Source organism: Saccopteryx bilineata, chromosome 5 (assembly GCF_036850765.1).
Source record: "Saccopteryx bilineata isolate mSacBil1 chromosome 5, mSacBil1_pri_phased_curated, whole genome shotgun sequence".
NCBI lineage: Eukaryota > Metazoa > Chordata > Mammalia > Chiroptera > Emballonuridae > Saccopteryx > Saccopteryx bilineata.
Genome location: NC_089494.1, coordinates 35,542,663 through 35,564,912, shown reverse-complemented (window position 1 = coordinate 35,564,912; position 22,250 = coordinate 35,542,663). Strand labels below are relative to the sequence as shown.

Here is a 22,250-nt window from a genome sequence, read left to right as displayed (position 1 = left end):
CAATTCTTAGTGTCTACTAATGTGCCAGGATATATGGTAGGTTTTCTACAGCAGAATTCTCATTTAACTCTTCCACAACTCTGCTAAGGTAACTCTGTTACCCTCACTTCTCAGATGAAAAAGCCCCAAGGGGAGATAAGGCGTTTGCCCAAGGTCACAGAGATAGTGGTGGAGAAACGGTATTTGAAGCCAGCTGCCTGATTTCAAAGCTTACACTTTTCCATTCTGGCGTGCAGTCCATGCCTATCTTTTTAAGTCTGGAGGAATGAATGGTTACCATTGTGCTTTTCACAAAATGTCACTTCGTGCCACATAAAAGATAGGACACTTGGCTAGAACTCTTGGCTTACTCAGTGTAGTAGTACCTCTTGTGTGTGTATGTTCCTTATATGTTTTGGAATCGAGCCTCATTAAAACAAGGTGTTAACCAAAGGAAATAAAACACGATGAAAGCAAACCTCAGGGAAGAAAATATTTATTTAGTCAATCATACAAAAGTCATCTTTGTTTCAGTTGTATGGACTAAAGCCAGAATTACTTATCTCCCTAGGAATTAGAGAGTTTCACATAAGTCAGTATAGGAATGAAACAGTAATAATAGCCAGAGTAAATTGATTCTGTTAAAAGGAATTCTTAGTTCCCACTACTTGTATGTTAGGGGTTGAAAGGAAAAATCTTTAGTCTTAGCAATAAAAAGATACACCAGTAAAGAGCTGTCAATTGCTAAACATCTAAGTATAGGTATAGGGGAGACATAAAGTATACATGGAGAAACCCCTGACGAATTACTTGGTGAACTGACAGGTTGTCTTTAAAAAGTCAACCATTCGGAACATTTATCTTGGCAGCTCAAATCTTATACCATGTAGTGTGGCAATCAATTTTGTAGGAAAAATGCATAATTAATATGAAGATGATGGTATAGGTATTGCCAGTCTGTACTTAACACAGTTTCCCAGAACAAAGGAACAATTGAAGGTGTCTTTTAATAGGGTAATCCTGGTTTGTCATTCATATCCGTGAGGTACTGTGTTGCACAATTTTTAACCAACTGTTATCTGGTCAAAAAGCTATCTTTGATTTTTGAGGTTTTGAATTTCTATAGCTGTTGAGCTTACGCATTCTGGCCTTTGAATTGTTCTAGTTTTCTTCATTCATTTCAGTTCTTGCAAAGGAGGGACAGTGTCATTCATAGCCCAATACCTAAAAAGATTTTGGATCTTGATAGAACTTGATCTGGTGATAGTTATGTCCCCCTTGGTGGTGTTGCAGGTTGGAAGGGCCCACTGAGTTAAATTTAGACTGTCTATACAACTAGTGAGTAGTTACAGCTGTGAGCAGGAAATTGGGTGTGAACTACAGCTTGGATGTGGGATATGGCTCCATTGCTGGGTCTATCACTGGGCAGAGTGCTTTGCTATCTCTGAGCCTCGGCTCCCTCAACTGTCACATGAAGATCATGACTACTGCATAGTCAGAAGTCATATGGAGGATCAATGTATTGAACAAACCACTTGGTTAACTCAAAAGTGCTTTTATGATTAGTTTCCCAATTATTCACTAAGGTCCACAGGTCATTCCTCTTGAGGAGAAGCCAATTTACCATTTAAACTATTTTCAGATGAATAAGAAGAATATTTGTAAAATATACATATGTAGAAATCTACCACTCCTAGAGCTAATGTCAGCAGCTCCTCCTAACTCTTTGTTTTGCTACTTTATCCAGTAATAATGAGACAGGCCTTTCCTCTGCCCTAGAAAGCCCTGTGCCAACCTGAAGTCTCTCAAAATGCACTCCCTCCCACGGCTGGTCCTCGGAGGAGGGACAGAGGCCCTTGGCATCGACAGCTGGTTCCTTTGAACACAGTCAAGACCTTTATAAAAATAGGCATTATGTTGTTCCAAGACAGAAGCAAAACATGTATATTTGATGCATTATTGTAACTTTTAATAAAAAAAATTGTAAAAAAAGACTGTCAGGTAGAAAAATATACTCCAACAAGATTGCATTATAAAAATTCAAAGGAAATTGATTATTACAGTAATCATGTTGCTGGAGCGGAGAAGGAAAGAGAACCAGAAGCTGGGATTTTGACACTGGGTGGGGTCCATGAAGGCTTTTCTGAAGTCTCTTTTGGTCTGTTCCCCAGACCTGGCTTTGTCCCTAGGGGCTCCGAGACAGTGAGTAACTCCCCACCTTGGGACTGCACTTTTTCCCTGTGCCTGGGCTGCTGTGTGCTAACTCCCGCCTTTCACTGTCTGCCAGGCAGTAATTTCTCTCAAACGGAAAGGAAGAGAATTTGTTTATTGCCTCCTGAGCTCGGGCTCTACTAGAGGACCCTTTTGGGGTCTTTCAGTCGGTTCGGATGGCAATGTCTCTGTGGCGTTCCCCAGAGGTGGGAGCGCATGAACCGAATACTGGACACTTCAGACAAGCCTCCACGACCACCTCGCAGTAGGGAGCCATCAGAAGGCCAGTGGGTCCCCGGACTCCTCAAGAATGCTAACTGGCTAAGGTCGCCGGTTCGAAACCCTGGGCTTGCCTGGTCAAGGCACATATGGGAGTTGATGCTTCCAGCTCCTCCCCCCCTTCTCTCTCTGTCTCTTCTTTCTCTCTCTCTCTGTCTCTCCCTCTCCTCTGAAAAAAAATGAATAAATTAAAAAAAAAGAATGCTAACTGGGAATGGCTAAACCTCATTTTGAATCATTTTCTGAAATTTATTTCTCCTACACTGAGCACTATTCTGAATTTCCCTCATTCGTTCTGGTACCACATTTTATTCAGCTCATTTCTTCCTCAGCTATTTCTTGAGGGTCTGCTCTGGTGGGGCTCTGTGAGAGGAGCACAGGGTAACCAGACATTGGAGAGGGGAGACTCCCACAAACCTTTGATAGAAAGCCAGATAGGCCTCCAGAGTGAAAAGAAGGGAGAGATTAAATATGTAATGATTTTTTTTTGCTATACTTTTTACAATAAATTGTACTACATAAAAATCCATATCAATATTCATTTATGTAGCAAATCCCTTTATAATGAGAATTACTGTTATCTGTGATTCAGGCAAGCTTCGTTAGGACACAATTCCACTACAGAAGGCTTGGCCAGTCCCTTGGAGTGAGCTAAAATGGGATTTGACCTGTATATCAGGCTTTTCATGGTTTTGATATTTTTCATTTTCATGTGTCAACAAATAACCTGACTTGATATTAAAGCCAGTTAAATCAATATTTCTTGCTGTAGTCAAGGTACAGCAACATATATCCAAGGGCAACGTATCCCCAGCAGCCATGTTCTGCTGAGTACATGTATTTTATCACAGACCTCACTGATGAAACTACCTTTGGGTGAATAGGATGAAAATATCAACATAGTTATCGTAAAAGAAGAAAAACCAGAAAATCTATCTTCTTGCCTCTCACCCTTCATTTAAACAGTCGCATAATTTATTTCGCTCACTTTAGTCGTAAGGAATGACAACATGGAAAAGACCTTGACTGTCGTAGCTGCGCTCCAATGGGTCTGCTTTAAACCCTTTTCCCAGCTCCCGGCCCACCCGGAGGATGTCCGAGCCAGAGCGGCACAGGAGCAGGCCCAGTGAACCTGCGCGTCTCAGGCTGCAGGATTCTTTTTTTTTTTTTTTTTTTTTTTCATTTTTCTGAAGCTGGAAACGGGGAGAGACAGTCAGACAGACTCCCGCATGCGCCCGACCGGGATCCACCCGGCACGCCCACCAGGGGCGACGCTCTGCCCACCAGGGGGCGATAATCTGCCCATCCTGGGCGTCGCCATATTGCGACCAGAGCCACTCTAGCGCCTGAGGCAGAGGCCACAGAGCCATCCCCAGCGCCCGGGCCATCTCTGCTCCAATGGAGCCTTGGCTGCGGGAGGGGAAGAGAGAGACAGAGAGGAAAGCGCGGCGGAGGGGTGGAGAAGCAAATGGGCGCTTCTCCTGTGTGCCCTGGCCGGGAATCAAACCCGGGTCCTCCGCACGCTAGGCCGACGCTCTACCGCTGAGCCAACCGGCCAGGGCTGCAGGATTCTTAATAATCATGGTGGAAAGGAGAATGGCACAGGCTATTCCTACTTGCTCTTTTTTCTTGAACTTTTAACTGTTAAATAGATTTCTGAAAGTTACCTGTTAAAAAACTCATTTGTTTCTAAAAACAAATGGCCTGAAGCATCAATTTATAAACACCAATGAATTTATTTACTGTTATCAGAAAAGCCTAACTTCTCTTCCCCGGGTGCTGTGAATGGAAGAGTGATTATCGTTGATTGGGCCCCTACTTTGTGCAAAGCACTAACAACATCTCACCTCAAATAGGCGGACTGATGCTTCAAGGTGTGTGTTATTATTTCCATTTTATGTGCAATTTGCACCGCTGAGTAACTTATATGAGGGCACCAAGCTAGAAAGGGTGCAAGCTGGTAGTTGAACCCAAGTTGCTCTGATTCCAAAGCCTTTTCACTTTTTACATCAGGCGATTTTCCATAATATATCATAAGATTGAAAAAAACAGTTGTTTCAAATTGAGTAACAGATGCTTATTATAGGAAGTTTGGGAAGAAGAGAAAATTATAAAGAATAAAAGGATCAACCATAATTCTTCACCCCAGAGATAATCACTACTGAAATTTTAATTTTTTTCTTTTCAGGCTTAAGCAAGCTATGATTTATATATTCAAGAGAGTCTTGGCCCTGGCCGGTTGGCTCAGTGGTAGAGCGTCGGCCTGGCGTGCAGAAGTCCCGGGTTCGATTCCCGGCCAGGGCACACAGGAGAAGCGCCCATCTGCTTCTCCACCCCCTCCCCCTCTCCTTCCTCTCTGTCTCTCTCTTCCCCTCCCGCAGCTGAGGCTCCATTGGAGCAAAGATGGCCCCGGGCGCTGGGGATGGCTCCTTGGCCTCTGCCCCAGGCGCTGGAGTGGCTCTGGTCTCGGCAGAGCGACGCCCCCTGGTGGGCGTGCTGGGTGGATCCCGGTGGGGCGCATGCGGGAGTCTGCCTGACTGTCTCTCCCCGTTTCTAGCTTAGGAAAAATACAAAAAAATAAAATAAATTAAAAAAAAAAGGAGAGAGAGTCTTGTTCCTCAGAATTGTCATCTTTGAAGTTTATGCATGTACTCCAATGATGTTGCCATTGCTTAAGACATTTTTAAAATCCCTTTCCGAGCTAATTTAGGAACCTAATTCTCTTTAGACTCCCATGCACAGGGTACTTCGATGGAGACACAACAAAAGCAGTGTGTCCATTACCTGAATACCTATTAAAATAAGATATTTTTATATCTGCTACCATTTCCTGCCTTCTAAAATTGTATGCTGGAACTATGTAACCATCAGTAAAGAATACCATCGTTCTCTTTCTAAGAGCCATAAACATCCTTTGCTGACGTCTGGGGTGGTAGAAGCTGGATTTATCAGAATGCTACTTTCTCCCATTTCAAAGATTGATGGGCATTTTGGGGTATGTTTAAAATTCTTTATTAAAAATTAAATCTGTATATGTCTAATACCTCATCTGACAGCTTGTATTATTTATAATATTGTCAACACAATATTTGCCTTTTGTAAGCTCACAAAAAATCAGAAAATTGTTTTTGTCAAAAGTTTGTAAAACATTTTAAAATCAGTTTCTTTTAATGGAAGTATTATACTCACTGAATTACTCTGTAAAGAATTTCTGTGAAAACAAATATATCTAGGTGGGATAAACCAATCTTTAAATAAAGTTAGTAACATTTTGTCTTGAAGTAAATGTTTTTCAAAGATGTAGGGACGTTTCTCTCTCTCACTCTTTCTCTCTCTCTCTCTCTCTCTCTCACACACACACACACACACACACACTCACACGAAAGAAAAGATTATTATCAAAGTGACCAACAGGCTGACCAGGCGGTGGCACAGTGGATAGAGCATCGGCCTGGGATGCAGAGGACCCAGGTTCAAAACCCCAAACTCACCGACTTGAGCATGGGCTCACCAGCTTGAGCATGAGGTCACTGGCTTGAGCATGGGATCATAGACATGACCCCATGGTTGCTGGCTTGAAGTTCAGGGTCACTGGCTTGAGCCCAAGGTGCTGGCTTGAGCAATGGGTCACTCACTTTGCTGTAGCCCCACCCCCACCCCCCGTCAAAGCACATATGAGAAAGCAATCAATGAACAACTAAGGTGCTGCAACAAAGAATTTATGCTTCTCATCTCTCTCCCTTCCTCTCTGTCCCTCTCTCTGTCTCTCTCTGTTTCTGTAACACACACACAAAATAATGGCCAACAGTATACTTTATTAAGGTCAAGAAAGCAAACTAGTTATGTGCCTGCTGAGTTGTCATTGGAATTGTTGCATACAACACTGTTACTTTGAGAAAACAAATTTAACCCTCAACCCAAGTATCTTACTGGTTGTCTGGTTTCTGCCTTGTTTTACACAGACATTTTTATCTTTCTCATCTTAATGGCACCCCTCCCCCAGACTGCTGGGTACCTGGGACACCAGAACCCTGGGTTGGGGACTGGTACAGAATTTTGGGCGGCCACTTTCAAGGTTCAGATTGGGCACATAGGGTACGCCCACTTGTCCTCAGGGCTATACTCTTCCCTGGTCTTCTGATTGCCAAGATATCCTATGATAAGATGTCATCGTGCTCACAGAGCTAATTACAAAGTGAATACCAAGTCTTCCATTGATGTCCTGGACACTATTCCCAGTGCCTGTCACTGTGTTCATGGCTGTTAGATAAATGAAGGGTTATACTATATTCTAATATATTCTCTCAAAAATGGATTATTGGGAGGAAAAGTTAGTCTGATTGAAAGTATCAGAACAGAATTGCAGATTAGAAGCTCAGGGTTTAAGATCCCCTAGGTCAGTCCTCTCATTTAAAGATGAAACCCAGAAAGGTCAGCTGGCTGGAGAAGGTCATCCAGAGAGCTGGTGACAGAGCCAGGCACAGCATTCAGTGTCCTGAGGTTCTGTCCCATCCTTCCCAGTGCTCCCACCTTGTCACTGTTCCCCAGTTGTTTCATGGAGGTTGAGCTGATGCTGCTGGATTAGTGACCAGAGCATTTGAAGCCCCACACAGTGCTTAACAGGGCATCTGACTCACAGGCACTCTCAGGGAACACTTGAAGCCAGTGTTAACTTAGTGAGTGATTGGTTGGTATACTTATGATTCTGACACCTGTCCCTATGCTCAAATGGTTACTAGCTAAACAGTAAATTCCCTATAGTTACATATTGTAGATAGTCTCTTGGAGAAGGGAATATTATAACGATAATAACAATAGATTACACGTAATTGTAATAAATTAGGCAGAATAACACTGTGGTTTAGAATCCAGGTTCTGGGGCCAGATGATCACAGGTAGAATCCCCAATCCACCATTTGTCCTGTATTCTTTGTGAGACAGATGATTTGACCCTTTAGTGCCTCATTTTCTGCATGTGCAAAATGGCAATGATAATAGTGCCTACCACAGTGTATTGAATGAAGAGTGAGCCTATTTGAACTCTAGAATAATGCTCTGTACTCTCTAAGCAAGCAACAAATTTTAGCTATTACTGTTATATTATTGTGTGCTAAATTTATTACACAATTTATATATTGTATAGTCTTATCACCAGCTATGAGGAAGGTATTTTTATCTTCCATTGTACAATTGAGTAAACTAAGGCACAGAGAGGTTACCGTTATTTGTGTCACAAGTAAGGACAAATCCCATGTCTGTCTGACTCCAGAACCTGCATTTGAGGGTGGGTAAGACGGAAATAGGTGGTGTGGCTTCTAAATGTGAGGTCTGACCTCCCGAATTTTCTTTTTTCTAGAACACTCCAGAGCCCAGGCTGCTTTCAGGAACATCTCTGTGGGTTCCCAGGTAAGTAGAGACGGCCCTTCCCTTCTCCATATCCTCTTCCGGTGCACATGGGCAGCTGTCCTTGCACCTGCAGCTGACTCCTGGTGGCCTTGTCACAGCCTTCGTCAGGCTCTCGGGGACTCAACACCGGAGCTCTTGTTTATGGGTGTGTAGACTGAAGTCACTTGTAGTGGAGCATGGGGGAGGGGCAGCAGACCCAAGGCACTTCTGCTTCATGTTACATTCCCCTTCCCCACCTATATCACCATTTCTGTGGGGTTTCTAGAGTAGTTTTATGCACGGGCAATACTTAAAAGTACTAAAAAAAATTATTTTACAAATGCCTTTGTGATGTAGAGAAGAACTACAGTTAAGAATGACGGGCTCTGGAGCCAGACTGCCTGGCTTTCTCTGAGGGATTGTCGTTTTTGCTATTGTTGCCACTGTTGGAGAGCTCGCTGCAGTGAATCTGTAAGTCTGACATGCGGTCTTCAGTGCCCAGGCAGTGCTGGGTGGGGACGGAAGGACATAGCATTGAGCAAGACAGCCTGCTGGCTCTGCATCTGCGTCCGCGGCCTTGTAACTGTGCAGCCTTGCGTGTCACCTGCTTCTCTGACCCTTAGTATCCTGCTCTCTGAGATGGGCATGATTATACGCATCTTGCGGAGTTGTGGGGATGTTTCTAGCTCATGTATATGATGTGAACTGTACAGGACTGACTTCCAATGAAATGGCATTTATTATTATCAGTTACTGGTATTGGAAGAGGTTCATCAAAAGTATTTGTTGGACAAGAAGCGTGTTCTTTTTGTTCACCATATTTTCTCTGAAATATTTTTATTTCCCCCCCTAAGATGTCTTGCTTGTTTAATTTGCTTAGTAAGCTGTATATTCATTGGGAAAAGATCGCTTCTGATTCAAATTTTGTCAAATGATCATAAATTCCAAATCAAGGTAGTCCAAATTAATGAAGTCCTATTATACTTGGATATTTCCATGAATGTTTAATCTACACTTGATTCTTTTTCCAAAACCCTGAAATTTTACGAGTAAGATGACTAATCTTCTAAAAAGAGCCATTAATGTTGGTGGGAGTTGGTTGTTTTCCGTGAATAGAATAGAATATTTTACTTCCTCTTATCTGAAATCTGAATCACCATGAAAATACTTTATTGTTCTTCAAAGAGAATTATTATGGAAACTCCTGGAGCTCCCCCACACACACACACACAGACTCTCTTTCTCTCTCTCTCTCTCTTTCCCTCTCTCTCTCTCTCTCTCTCTCTCTCGCTCTCTCGCTCTCTCTCTCTCTCTCTCTCTCTCACACACACACACACACAGCTCAGTTTTTCTTAGGCAACTGAAGATTTACTGTGTACACTCTGGCAGCCTTGCCCCCATCAGACGTGCAAGGGCACAATCAATTCCTGTTTTCTAGGAATATATCAGATAATCAAACTGATCATTCTGCTGGAATGCCACAAACAGCTTGATGGAAGGATGTACTGACTGAAAACAATTCTAATCATACTTTCGTCAGGAGAATGAGATGCCTCCAGCTGTCTGTCACTAATCATATTAGAGGTGGAAAGCAGGAATGTTTTGGCCTGCATAAGATGACTCCCATCGCATGCTGGAACACGACTTTTACTGGCTGCTAACCCAGAACAGTGACATTGGACGTCCATTTCGTGACTCATCTTGCCAGTTGGTAGGAGCCTCAAACATATGTCACATGAGCACACTTAAGGAATTTTCTAATTACAGTTCAAAGGCTTTTTTTTTTTTTATGCTCACTCTGCAGACATCACTTTGCGGATTGCAATGATTTCTCCCTCAGCACAACCCTCTTGCCAGCAGTTACAAAAGAGTGATGAGATGGCAGATGAAACACAATAACTGCCGAGGTGTCCGAATTCAATTAAGAGGAGACCTCTCCCATGTGGACACATAAGCCATATAAATCCATTTTAATCACGAGCTGTGGTACTTATCTGGTCATGTTTATTTTGGATGCAAGCACCAGAGCTGGATTTAGACCAAAACTCCAGATCTTTGAGTCCTAATGACTAATTTGGGTATCTGTTGAATCCCTTAATTCATTTCTTAATTAGTTCTCTCAGAATTAGAGCTGCTTGGTTACAACCATTTTCACAAAATTTTCATAAATGAAAACAAATGTACATACATTTCTCCCCCCTACAGTTCATACATTTTGCTCTGTTCTTAAAGAACTATTCTTGTTGTTATCAAAATAATAATAACAATGCCAACGGCAGAGCTAACAGGTTGCCAGGTAATACAGTGGAGTATGAACCGAGGCACCAGGAAGCTTGGCTCTGATTCACAGCTCAATTACTTAACAGCCATGGGGTCTTAGTCAAGTTACTTTCTCTCTCTGTGCCTCCGTTTCCTTTTTAAAATGGGAAGAATAATTTTATCTACCTCATACGGTGGTTCTGAGGAATAAAACAGCATTGCATATATGAACTAATATGTGGAAAGCACTATAATGAGGTTAGTTATTAAATTTATCAATGAGACAATGGGAGACCACTGAGTGATTTTCAGTGGTGCCACAATATTGTCACCTAAGTATGTCCCATTTATGTAGTCCCTTTGCAGATCACTTATGACTATAATAAAACACTGGAGAGCCCTGGCCCGTTGGTTCAGTGGTAGAGCGTTGGCCTGGCGTGCAGGAGTCCTGGGTTCGATTCCCGGCCAGGGCACACAGGAGAAGCGCCCATCTGCTTCTCCACCCCTTCCCCTCTCCTTCCTCTCTGTCTCTCTCTTCCCCTCCTGCAGCCAAGGCTCCATTGGAGCAAAGTTGGCCCGGGCGCTGAGGATGGCTCTATGGCCTCTGCCTCAGGTGCTAGAATGGCTCTGGTTGCCACAGAGCAACACCCCAGATGGGCAGAGCATCTCCCCCTGGTGGGCATGCTGGGTGGATCCCGGTCAGGCGCATGCATGAGTCTGTCTGACTGCGTCCCCGTTTCCAACTTCAGAAAAAAAATACAAAAACAACAACAACAACAAAAAAAAAACATACTGGAGACTCTGAAGTTAGAATTAATCTTTATTATTTGTATTTGTCCTTCCCAGTTGGCTATATATGATGAACATTTTTGGCTTTTCACACTTGATCAATGTGTTAACTTCAAACTTTTTGCTGCAAAATTGCTTTAAATTTTGAATGAACGTTTTATTCTCTCAGTAGACATAATACTGGCTATCATTAAAAGGAAAATGCTTTTACAATATGTAAAAAATAAATACATGGGAGGAGGAGATTTGGGACAATTAGCTTCAATAAATTCATCAAACATTTTCAAAGTGGTTTTAGCACAGTTTAATGCATTTAATATCATGGTTCAAATTTAACGAGGCGCCAGGAGTGAAAGTCTGGGGAAAGATAAATCTAGCAATGTAATGTAAGAGTTAGTTAATATTAAAATTGATTGCCGAGAGATGCACTAAAATTACCTTCCCTTTGGTTTTCTTTTTTAAACCAAGTTAGAGAGGACCCAGCAATTTCACTTGCCTGCAGGCACACATTTTGGAGAAATGTATGCACATCTATAAACAGGTATAAAATATTCTTAGCAGCATTGTTTGTATTCATCTCACATTAGAAACATCCAAAGTATCTATCAGTAGTAGAATGGCTGAATAAATTGTGATGTAATAATAAAGATGGAATACTATATAGTGAGGAGAAAGAACACACCAAGCTGCACCAGTAACACCAATGTGTCTTACAGACATAATGTTTTTTGTTTTGTTTTGTTTTCTTTTCTTCTGAAGCTGGAAACAGGGAGAGACAGTCAGACAGACTCCCGCATGCGCCTGACCGGTATCCACCCAGCACGCCCACCAGGGGCGATGCTCTGCCCCCTCCGGGGCGTCGCTCTGCCGCGACCAGAGCCACTCTAGCGCCTGGGACAGAGGCCAAGGAGCCAACCCCAGTGCCCGGGCCATCTTTGCTCCAATGGAGCCTTGGCTGCGGGAGGGGAAGAGAGAGACAGAGGGGAAGGGGGGGTTGTGGAGGAGCAAATGGGCGCTTCTCCTATGTGCCCTGGCCGGGAATCGAACCCGGGTCCCCCGCTCGCCAGGCTGACACTCTACCGCTGAGCCAACCGGCCAGGGCCCAGACATAATGTTGAAAGGAAGAAGATACAAAAGAATATATAACAATCTTATTCTATTTATATAAAGTGTGGAAACATTTAAAACTTAACTCTATTGCTAAGGAGTGCCTATTTAAGTGGCTAAAAGTGTAAAGAGAAGCAAGAAACTTATTACTGAAAGAATTAAGATAGTGATTATTATAAGGGAGGATTTGCTGGGAAGCAGAAAGGACCGGGAGGCCTTCTGGGAGTGCTGGCAATGTTCTGTTTCTGTGACTGAGCTGGTAGTCACCTGGGCAATATACAGTATATTACCTCAAACATCAATGCTTTATATGCTTTTCTGGTTGTGAATTATAATTCATAATTTTGAAAGTTCTTTAAAATGCACTGTCACTGTCTTTGCAGTCAGGGTTGGTTGGTTTTTGGCCTGCAGAGTTTTAGGCCTACAGAGTCCCATGATTGTAAGTGGCCCCAAAAGGCATCTACTGCCTTGTGCATGGCTAAGTGGCTTCCAAAGTGGGACATGCACCCAAGGAGCCCTTGGGATTGACTTGGGAGGGGGATCGATTAGAACTGACATTTACGCTCATTTTATTGTGGAACATCATGATAACTGATGGGGACTGTTGACCCTGGCATCATCCCTGGGTCCACGTGGCAGGTGGTCAGTATCATCACCTGGAGGGAGAGGGGTGAGGTGAGGCCTCCCCTTCATAGTGACTTTCCCACTGGTTCATCTGCTTTTGTTATTTTATGAAATATATTATGCCTGGGTAAGTGAACTTACAAATTTTATATTTCAGTTTCAACAAATGTTCACAAACTCACAAACACTTGTAAAGATTCTGCAAAGAAAGCCCCTAAATTGATGATAATTTTAACATTGAAATAGACAAGAAAATGGTGAAGTTTCATGTGAACTCGTTGTCAGCCACACTATGAGGTAATGACAGTGACCATTAAATCAAATCTGGCAAGAAGCTGGCCACCAAACTCTAAGTTATCTAGAAGACATGTGGATTTATATCCACTGTGGTTAATTAATCATGAACCTCATCCTGTATAAATTTGCCTTGAGGTAATTGTAATTAGCAAAATATTACATCAGTTCTATTCTTCCTCTTTTCTATTTTGTTCATGTTTTTATAAGGTATACAACATGTTGATATAATAATATATGTATGTGAAGTATTAACAGATAAGCAAACATATTTGAGGATACATGCTCAGAACACATCAGTATAAGATGAGAACATCTTGGAACATCACTGAAATGTGGTTCAAAGGCTACTCCCTGCTAATAGTTAAAAGTGTAAAAGATGATAAACTCACTCTTCATATCAAAAGGAGGCACTTCTCCGTCCTAATTTCATTTTATTATCAATTATCAACATCACGGCTATAATTGTATATTGTACTTTATTAAAACTTCTCCCCGCCCCTGAGTTGGCAAGTAGGGAGAACAAAAAGCCATAAATGTATATATACTTATACATACATACTCAGAATAGCTCCGTTCTTCTGTTTTGTTTATAGTCTCTTTTTTTTTCTATGTAGAATATGCTTTTTTGTTTTCCTTTTCTTTTTTATTTATTTATTTATTTATTTATTTATTTATTTATTTATTTTCATTTTTCTGAAGCTGGAAACAGGGAGAGACAGCCAGACAGACTCTCGCATGCGCCCAACCGGGATCCACCCGGCACACCCACCAGGGGCGACGCTCTGCCCACCAGGGGGCGATGCTCTGCCCATCCTGGGCGTCACCATGTTGCGACCAGAGCCACTCTAGCGCCTGGGGTAGAGGCCACAGAGCCATCCCCAGCGCCCGGGCCATCTTTGCTCCAAGGGAGCCTTGGCTGCGGGAGGGGAAGAGAGAGACAGAGAGGGAAAGCGCGGCGGAGGGGTGGAGAAGCAAATGGGCGCTTCTCCTGTGTGCCCTGGCCGGGAATTGAACCCGGGTCCTCCGCATGCTAGGCCGACGCTCTACCGCTGAGCCAACCGGCCAGGGCTGCTTTTCTTTTTCTTTATAGTTTTATTTACAAAATTAAATTTAACAAGGTGACATTTATCGATAAGAGTATATAGTCTCTATAAGAGAAATTTTTAACTAAGGATTTTGTATCTTAAAAAAAAAGGCTGAATACTGTCAGGTAGGATTTAGCAGAGCAGGAGTGTTAAGGTGGCACGTGCGTCTTGGCCGTGCTGGGAAGGGCAGCAGTCACCAGACCGGGGTGCTAAGCCTGATTCTGCCACTGGCCAGTGGCCAGACCGCACGCAGCACACAGGCAAGCGCCCCCTGAGCTGCCACTGCCTTTCCTCTGTCACCAGGATGATAACAGCAACAGTTCTCCAGTCCTTGCAGGGATGACGTGCGGGAGCATCTGTAAAATGTAGGGTTTGCTACAAATGCAAGGAATTACGTATAATCGTGTCCCTTATATTCTCTCCTTTAACAAAATGGAACTTTTTATTGAAGTACTGGTATCTTTAACCTATACATTTCTTTGATTGGCTAACTTAAACCAAAAAGAATCATTTTTAAAAATTATTTTTTATTTTTTTTAATAAGTGAGGGGCTGGGAGGCAGAGACAGACTTCCTCATGCGTCCTGACCCGAATCCACCCGGCAAGCCCCCTGCCAGACACTGCTCCGCCCATCTGGGGCTGCTGCCCTGTTGCTATTTTAGCACCTGTGGCGAGGCCATGGAGCCATCTTCAGCGCCTGGGGCCAATTTGCTCCAACCAAGCCATGGCTGTTGGGGTGGGGGGAAGAAAGGGGAGAGGTGGAAAAGCAGATGGTTGCTTCTCTTGTGTGCCCGACCCAGAATTTAACCCAGGACCTCTACATGCTGGGCCAACCGGCCAGGGCCTAAAAATTTTTTTTTATTGGAAGGATCCCGGGATATCGCACAGAACTGAAGGAAGGACCCCAACCAGGGAAGCTCTGGCAATCACAGCAGAGGATTTTGTGGCCCTCTTCCCTAAGTTATTGCCGCTAATTTGAGCACTGATGATTTCTGTCCGCTGGGCTTCACAATTCCAAGTTTGAGGCCCTTAGAAAAGAGACTCTAATTTGTCCCACTTGGGTTGATCAACCACCCTTTGGCCAGTCAGCCTCAGGTGAGGGGACAAAGTCACAGTACAGGCTAAATTCCTGGGAGCTCTAGCTGCCCATATCTGGGCCATCTCAGAAAACCAGGGGTCCCTGTGAGCATCTACCTATAACTGGTATTAGTGTTTTAATTAATTAGTAGATAATAACTCAACTTTCTTTAAGGAATTTTCATTAAAAGAATCAAAGAAATAAAAATACAGAAGGAAATATGCATGTTTCCTTCAATAAATGTCAACACACCGGATTGAGCCTCGGTCTCTTCTCATGGTCTTTAGGTGAGCACTGGACTTGGAGGCACTCACATTAGATGCTGGAAATTCTCTGCAGGTCCCAAGGGGTGTCTTTCTGCTTAGGCTGTTTTCTCCAAGGTTTGATTCCATCTCTACCTTTAGCTACTGCTCTACCTCTTATTAGGAAGAAAGTATTAAGTCAAGTTTAGCCTTCCTAATGCTCCTCACCTTTTCACTGACAGCCTGAGTTGCCCTAAAAATTTATACCAAGGTAGAAAGATGACAAAGGAGATACATGGAGTTTGCACACCACAGGCACGCCATACACTATTAAAAGACCTTACTTTTTTTCTCTTGTGAATCTATTAAAGTATATTTGCATATGTCGCAGCCATTCCTAAGCAGATGTATATAGTTGTTTCTCACACCAAATGGATAGTTAATATGTAGCATTTGTTTTACCAGGACTCAAGCAATCACTTGTAATATTTCAAGAATTAAAATGATGAAGTTTATGTGCCTGAAAAATCAATGAATATCTTCCAAACAAGTCAAAAGCATTGCTTTCTAATATTGCCCTGACAAGTCCTAAATAGAGTATTGTCCCCTTTGGATTATTCACTGTAAAGCTATAAAGAGTGCATAAATCCTTTGTTTTTCAAACACGTATATATGTATATGAAATCACCAAATTTTCTATTGTTAATACACAGAGAAAGTGTGCCACGGAAGAAAGAGATATAGTAATAGCAATCATTATTTTACTTAGCCTCCATTTTCCAAAGTGCTGAGGTACAATAGTTCATACTTTTCTTTTTTCTCCTCTTTTCTTTTTTTTTTTTTTTTTACCAATTCTCAATACATTACCAACCCAGTGCCTCACTCTAGTTACAAGGATGATTTATTATTCGTCAGATTTTAAGTGCTGACCCATGAAATGCTAAACTTGTATTGGCAGCTGTTGTCCAAAGGTTTGCAGATGTCCTGACTAATGCTTTGAAAGACCAGCATTAGCAATAAATCACAGCATACATAATTTTTCAATAAAGTAACGGAAAGGATTTTGCATTCTGAGTCCTGTAAGCCTTGGTATTTGGATGTTACTTACATGGGAAATTAAAGTAAAGGGGTAAAACCTTCTCAGGCTTTATCCGTCGAACTTTGGGCCAGCCATAGTCAATAGCAAAAGCATCTTGGTAGCTTTGTTCTCCTAACTTTGAGTACTCTTGGCTCTGAAAACTGACAGAATGCCAAGTATAGGCCTAATTGCATACCTTGTTACTGAGAAATAAAGAACTCAAAAGAATGTTTCTTTTATTTAAAGGGGTACCTTGAGCATTAACATTTTCTGAAATAGCAAAATTGTTTATAAGACTTTTGCAAAGCTTTCTGAAAAGAGAGCTTGAAAAGGACTCTGAAAAAAAAAAAAAAAAAAGGACTCTGGCAGCCAATTAAGAGGCGTGTTGCTTACTTACCTAGAGCAACAAAGTGTTAGGGAGAGGAAATCAAAGATGTAGGGGGAGATGTAGCTTTGTACTCTATGAGCTTGATCTCTGATTAATGAGCTGATGTCCTCTTTTCTTCTTTCTCTATAGTCTGTTCAAGGATTTAGCAAGATAGTACATGATATATTCAGCTAGCCCAGTAATGGGCCACTGACTGTTTGAATATAAGTTCTGTTCACCATGTTGCCCCCCATGTGGCAACTGCCCGCCCCAGTGCTGTGCCCATTGCCTGGTGCAGAAGAGATGCTCAAGTAGTGTCTGTTGAATGAAGGAACATATTCAGGCATATCTTTCTGTGATCTGTGTATTGGTGAATTATATATTGGGCCAGATATCCTCTGGGCCTGATTCACTCTGATCAAAGAATTCAGTACCCAACTTTGGGATCTTTCAATACATGGCGCCCATATTATGGTGGAGGAGCCAGACAGTGAAGAAACAAGTAATCAAGTTTATAAACACAATAAATACAAGTAGTAGTAAGGGCTGAAAACCGTGATAAGGACTACGGGATTGGAGAAACCAAAACCTACAACAATATGAAAACTCAACGGTATAGAAGGAATTGATAGAACCTTCCAGAAGGTTTCATTTACTCCAGAAGTTAGCATATCCAGTGACAGTGTTCATCATATCACAACTTTTCTTAATGCAAATAGGTTTGCAAAGTTCTTACCATACTAACAGTATCAGTTTCTACTTTACAGAATTTTGCTTTTAACACATCAGTTGGTTAGCGCCTAGTGCCAAGGTCAAGGGTGAGCTTCCTGCTTCTTCTCCCTTCTCCAAGCTACAACTTCTCTCCCAAAGCCAAGCAGCTGTCTCCCAAATGTGTGCTGTCAGTCACACAGGAGACCAGATGACCAAAAGAGAGTAGCTCAGCACAAATTAATTGTCAAAGCTGGAAGGAATTAAAAGGACCTAAAGCAAATGCTCTGCTGACTGTGGATCAAAAGTGATATCTTTGTATCTCAAGGACAGAACATTTAATAAAGATTTGGGTACAAAGTACCTACTACCCTCCAGGCATGCTGAACTATGCCAACCGGGAAACTGTTCCTTAAGGTTTACAACTTCCCTTTTTTCCTAAATTAAAAAATGCTAATGTGAACTCCTGGCTCTCAGCAACACATGATGTTATTGTATATAGGGCAAAGAGTAAATAAGACACTTGCCTAACGACAAGTGTTTCAACTGAGCAAGCTGCCAGTAATTTTAGCTTGTTTTCTTTTTTCCATGCTTTATGAAAATAGGCCACAATCTTTATTTCACTATTCTTCATAATCTTATAGCATGCTTCCTGTTTATGCACTGAAAAATATTTTTAAAGACCCTTAAGGGATATCCTTTAATACAGTCTTTTAAAAATAATTATTCATCTATAGCATGCCCTTAGAATGTCTAAGAGTTTATAGACATTAAGAAACTTCTTAATGAGAGATGCTTAATGATCTATGCAGAGTATTGCAATGTTTACACCTAGTTTGGTTAATGCAAATTATATATAATTAGTCATTCTGGACAAGTAGTAGATATTTTAGAATAATTCAGAAACTAAAACCTACCATTTTGCATTTATATATAGTATTTACAGATAAAATTCTATGCTTAGTATTTTTTTAAACGGGAGAGACAGACAGACAGAAAAGAGATGAGAAACATCAACTCATAGTTGTGTCATTTCAGTTGTTCATTGATTGCTTCTCATATGTGCCTTGACTGGGGAGCTCCAGCCAAGCCAGTGACCCCTTGTTTAAGCCAGCAGCCTTGGGCTCAAGCCAGCGACCTTTGGGCTCAAACCAGCAACCATGGGGCCATGTCTATGATCCCATGATCAATCCAAGGACCCCACACTCAAGCTGGTGAGCCCGCACTCAAGCTGGTGACCTCGGGTTTTGAACCTGGGTGTTCGGCATCCCAGGTCAATGCTCTATCCACTGCACCATCATTGATCAGGCCTTGGTATATATAGATTAAAGATAAATTGTTTGCAGTAACATAAAGTCAATTCTTAGGGACTCATAATAATATGAAAAACATGTCTTATTGTGGCATGTAACACATTCATGTGGGACAGAAGATCACGGTAATAAGAAATTCTTTATCAACTTTAAAGTGTGATGCAAATATGGTCATACTATTGTTATTTTACACCTGTGACATGCAGAACTTATGGGCTGGACAACAGTCCATAACTTTGTGTTTCAATGCTGCACACCTTTCTGTTTCGAGTGAGATTTTCTTTTTCACATGTAACCCTTGTGTCTTACACGCTGAGTTCCTTATTTGGGTTCCTCACCCTGTACCTGACTTTGGGACTCTCTGGGCCACACTTGCGCTGCTGGGAGCACGCCACACGGATGCTATAGAAGGCTTGCTTTCTAGGCAGGTACCTCAGCCCACATCCCACCTGCATCCTACCGGTGACAGCTAGGAGTCCCGCTGTGGCCAGCTCCCTGTCCCTGATGGGCGTTAGCAAAGGACAGAGACCTCACTCATTTCTTGTTTCCTGTGGCTGCTGCCCTCTGACAGACCTACTTTTCCACACCTTCTCTGGCAGGACACTGTCTGCTGCTTTAGTGTCTTCTGCTGACTGGCCCTTTCCTGTCATTATTCCACCCACCTGTGGTTTTTCCTGTCAACCCTGTGTCTTGGTTGATCTCTCCATTCCTCCCTGCCCTCCCAACAACACGCTGTCTGCCTTTCAGCCTCCTTTTTTGCTCCCAGAGCCACAAATAACTAGACATTTAAAAATACATCCCAGTAATATTCCTCTGCCGGCTTCTCACTGCCTACTTCCCTGGGTGGGTTGCTCTTTCCACAGCCCTCCGGGGCGGCCAGCTGCATCTTTGTCCTCCTCTCTTCACAGAAAGCTCTCGTGGGGGGAGGTGGGGGGCTGGGGGGTAGGGACACAGCCTTTTCCTCAGCACTGGCCCAGAGAAGGGCTTCATTGTCAACATCAAGGACCAGGCCATGGGAAACAGGCTCCCCGACGGTCACCATGAGCTACACAAATATTACTTCCATTTAGCTTGACCTTTCATTGTGCTCTAAAATGACTGAAAGTACTTAAATCATGTACAGTATTTTTCTGGAAGCAAAAATAAATGGGGTTCTTTTAAGAAGCCACACTTGAACTTTTGCCCTTTTCTTCTTTTTTGAGTCATTACATCCAGTTCGAGGTTTTCTTTTAGCATGTCTTTTCCTTTTGTGAGAAATAGCTAATTTCTCTGCTGATAAAATGGTGAATCACAGAAGCAGTGTCATTGTTAAAGATAAGGATACGTCATGTGGCTTTAGAGCATGTAGCTCTGGGGATTGAGTCTTGCAAACATTTCTTAAGTGTTTACTGTGTGCCAGACTGATTTATGAATAAACTAACCCTTACAGCAGCCCTGTGAGGTGGGCAGTGTTGTCATCTGTTCATGTTTTATGATGGCAACACACTGAGGCATACTGAAGGTAAGTAATTTGCCCAGGGCCACAGAATTAACGGTGGTCAGGGCCTGGACTTGCACTGAGGTGGTCTGTGTCAGTGCCCACATTCTTAGCCACTGGACCAGCTGCCTAAATGACTCAGGGGTGTCACTTAACCTCTGGGAACCTGTTTCTCATCTCTGAAATGGGAATGATAACACCTTTCCTTATTTGATTGTAATGAGGATCAAATAAAATAAATTATTTTTTTTTTTGTATTTTTCTGAAGCTGGAAACGGGGAGAGACAGTCAGACAGACTCCCACATGCGCCCGACCGGGATCCACCCGGCACGCCCACCAGGGGCGACGCTCTGCCCACCAGGGAGTGATGCTCTGCCCCTCCGGGGCATCGCTCTGTCGCGACCAGAGCCACTCTAGCGCCTGGGGCAGAGGCCAAGGAGCCATCCCCAGCGCCCGGGGCCATCTTTGCTCCAATGGAGCCTCGGCTGCGGGAGGGGAAGAGAGAGACAGAGAGGAAGGAGAGGGGGAGGGGTGGAGAAGCAAATGGGCGCCTCTCCTGTGTGCCCTGGCCGGGAATCGAACCCGGGACCCCTGCACGCCAGGCCGATGCTCTACCACTGAGCCAACCAGCCAGGGCCCAAATAAAATAATTATTTGGAAGGGCTCCATAGATTGTGAAGAGCTGTAGCATCAGGTTTATGTTCTGGCTAAATGTCAATATGATATTTTCTATTAGTCAGTTGGGTCTTACTGTTGAGTTTGGCCTTGCTCTTTGGATATACTACTAGTCCAGATGGAAAACTGTGTGCTTTTCTTGAGGTTGTCTCGACATTTAAGAAAACCTTAGGGTTCATAATGAAAATGATCCTTTTCTTCCAAAATGGTGGCATTTGGGAACATGTGGGGAATCTCCGTATACCATTTGTAATATGCCAAGCAAGCTTAGTTGTTACCTCAATGACATTTATCCCCTTCCCCCCATTAATGTAGCATTTCACACCTCTTCCTTTTTTTTCTAACACAAAAAAATTAATTTTCTTCCAAGTCTCTGCTCACCACATACTGGGGCACTTGTCGTGGAGTATCCTTCAGTGTATAATATGGGGTCTAGGACCATGTCTTTTTAGCATGTGGTCCTGAAATAAATGATATCGGGTAAGGTTTAGACCAATGGGAAAGAGGTAAAAATTGAGTCCAAAGATGAGGATTTATAGAAAGGTCACGGACTAAAAAGAAGAATCGTGCTTCCAAATGTAGGCTAGGATACCAGAGCCAGACCCTGGAGAAGTGTGATGGGTGATGCCAGCAGGGAGGGGACCTGGGAAGAAAAAGGAAGAGGAGACTGAGAAGAACAAGCCGACAGAAGATGATGTTTCATTGCAGCTGATCAAGGAGATACGGAAGCTTCCTTCTTCCCTCTGATGCTGGGCCCGCTTTCCTTGCTGCCTGTCTGAGGCGTTTCGGGGTCACACCGTGCTCTCAAGTCAGAATGTCAAGATCTCCATTCTTACAATCCCTTGGCAGAAGTGAATAGTCCAAAGGCCTGACTTAGGGATTCTTTGGAGCTTTTTTTATGCATCCTAGAAATTGAGTTCTTCCTTTTTTTTTTTTTTTTTTATGGGACTGGTATTGCATCCCCAGGGTCACTCAGTCTGGGGGGTCTTCCAGGCCGGATTCCTGATCATAGTGAGCTATGTTTTCCTCTTTTCTGCATAAGAACAATATCCTTGTCATTCAGTCTCCAAATATAGCAAGCTGTTATGATAGAAGAATATCCTTATGTTAAGAAAGAAGTTGGCAGCCTCAGTGATGTGAAAATGTCCAATTTAATAAACACATTTAAAAATAAGAGCTCCTTCAAGCCCTTTCTGGAGTCAGGTGGAATAAATATAGCACCTCAAAGAGCAGGTGTGGTCTGGCAGCACGCTTCGCTTCCTCCCCTGAGTCTTGCAGGTACTTGTTGGTTTTGCC

At 42.8% G+C, this 22,250-nt stretch overlaps 1 protein-coding gene across 4 annotated transcripts in view; it reads left to right on the top strand.

The window, feature by feature from the left end:
- The window catches only part of SPATS2L (spermatogenesis associated serine rich 2 like), a 179,857-nt gene that overhangs the window by 17,007 nt on the left and 140,600 nt on the right, over positions 1–22,250 (top strand). For all 4 annotated transcript variants that reach the window (XM_066280796.1, XM_066280800.1, XM_066280799.1 and 1 more), the window contains one exon: positions 7,826–7,875. The gene's annotated coding sequence lies outside the window, so the exon portion shown is untranslated. Of the gene's footprint in view, positions 1–7,825; positions 7,876–22,250 lie in introns of those variants that run through there.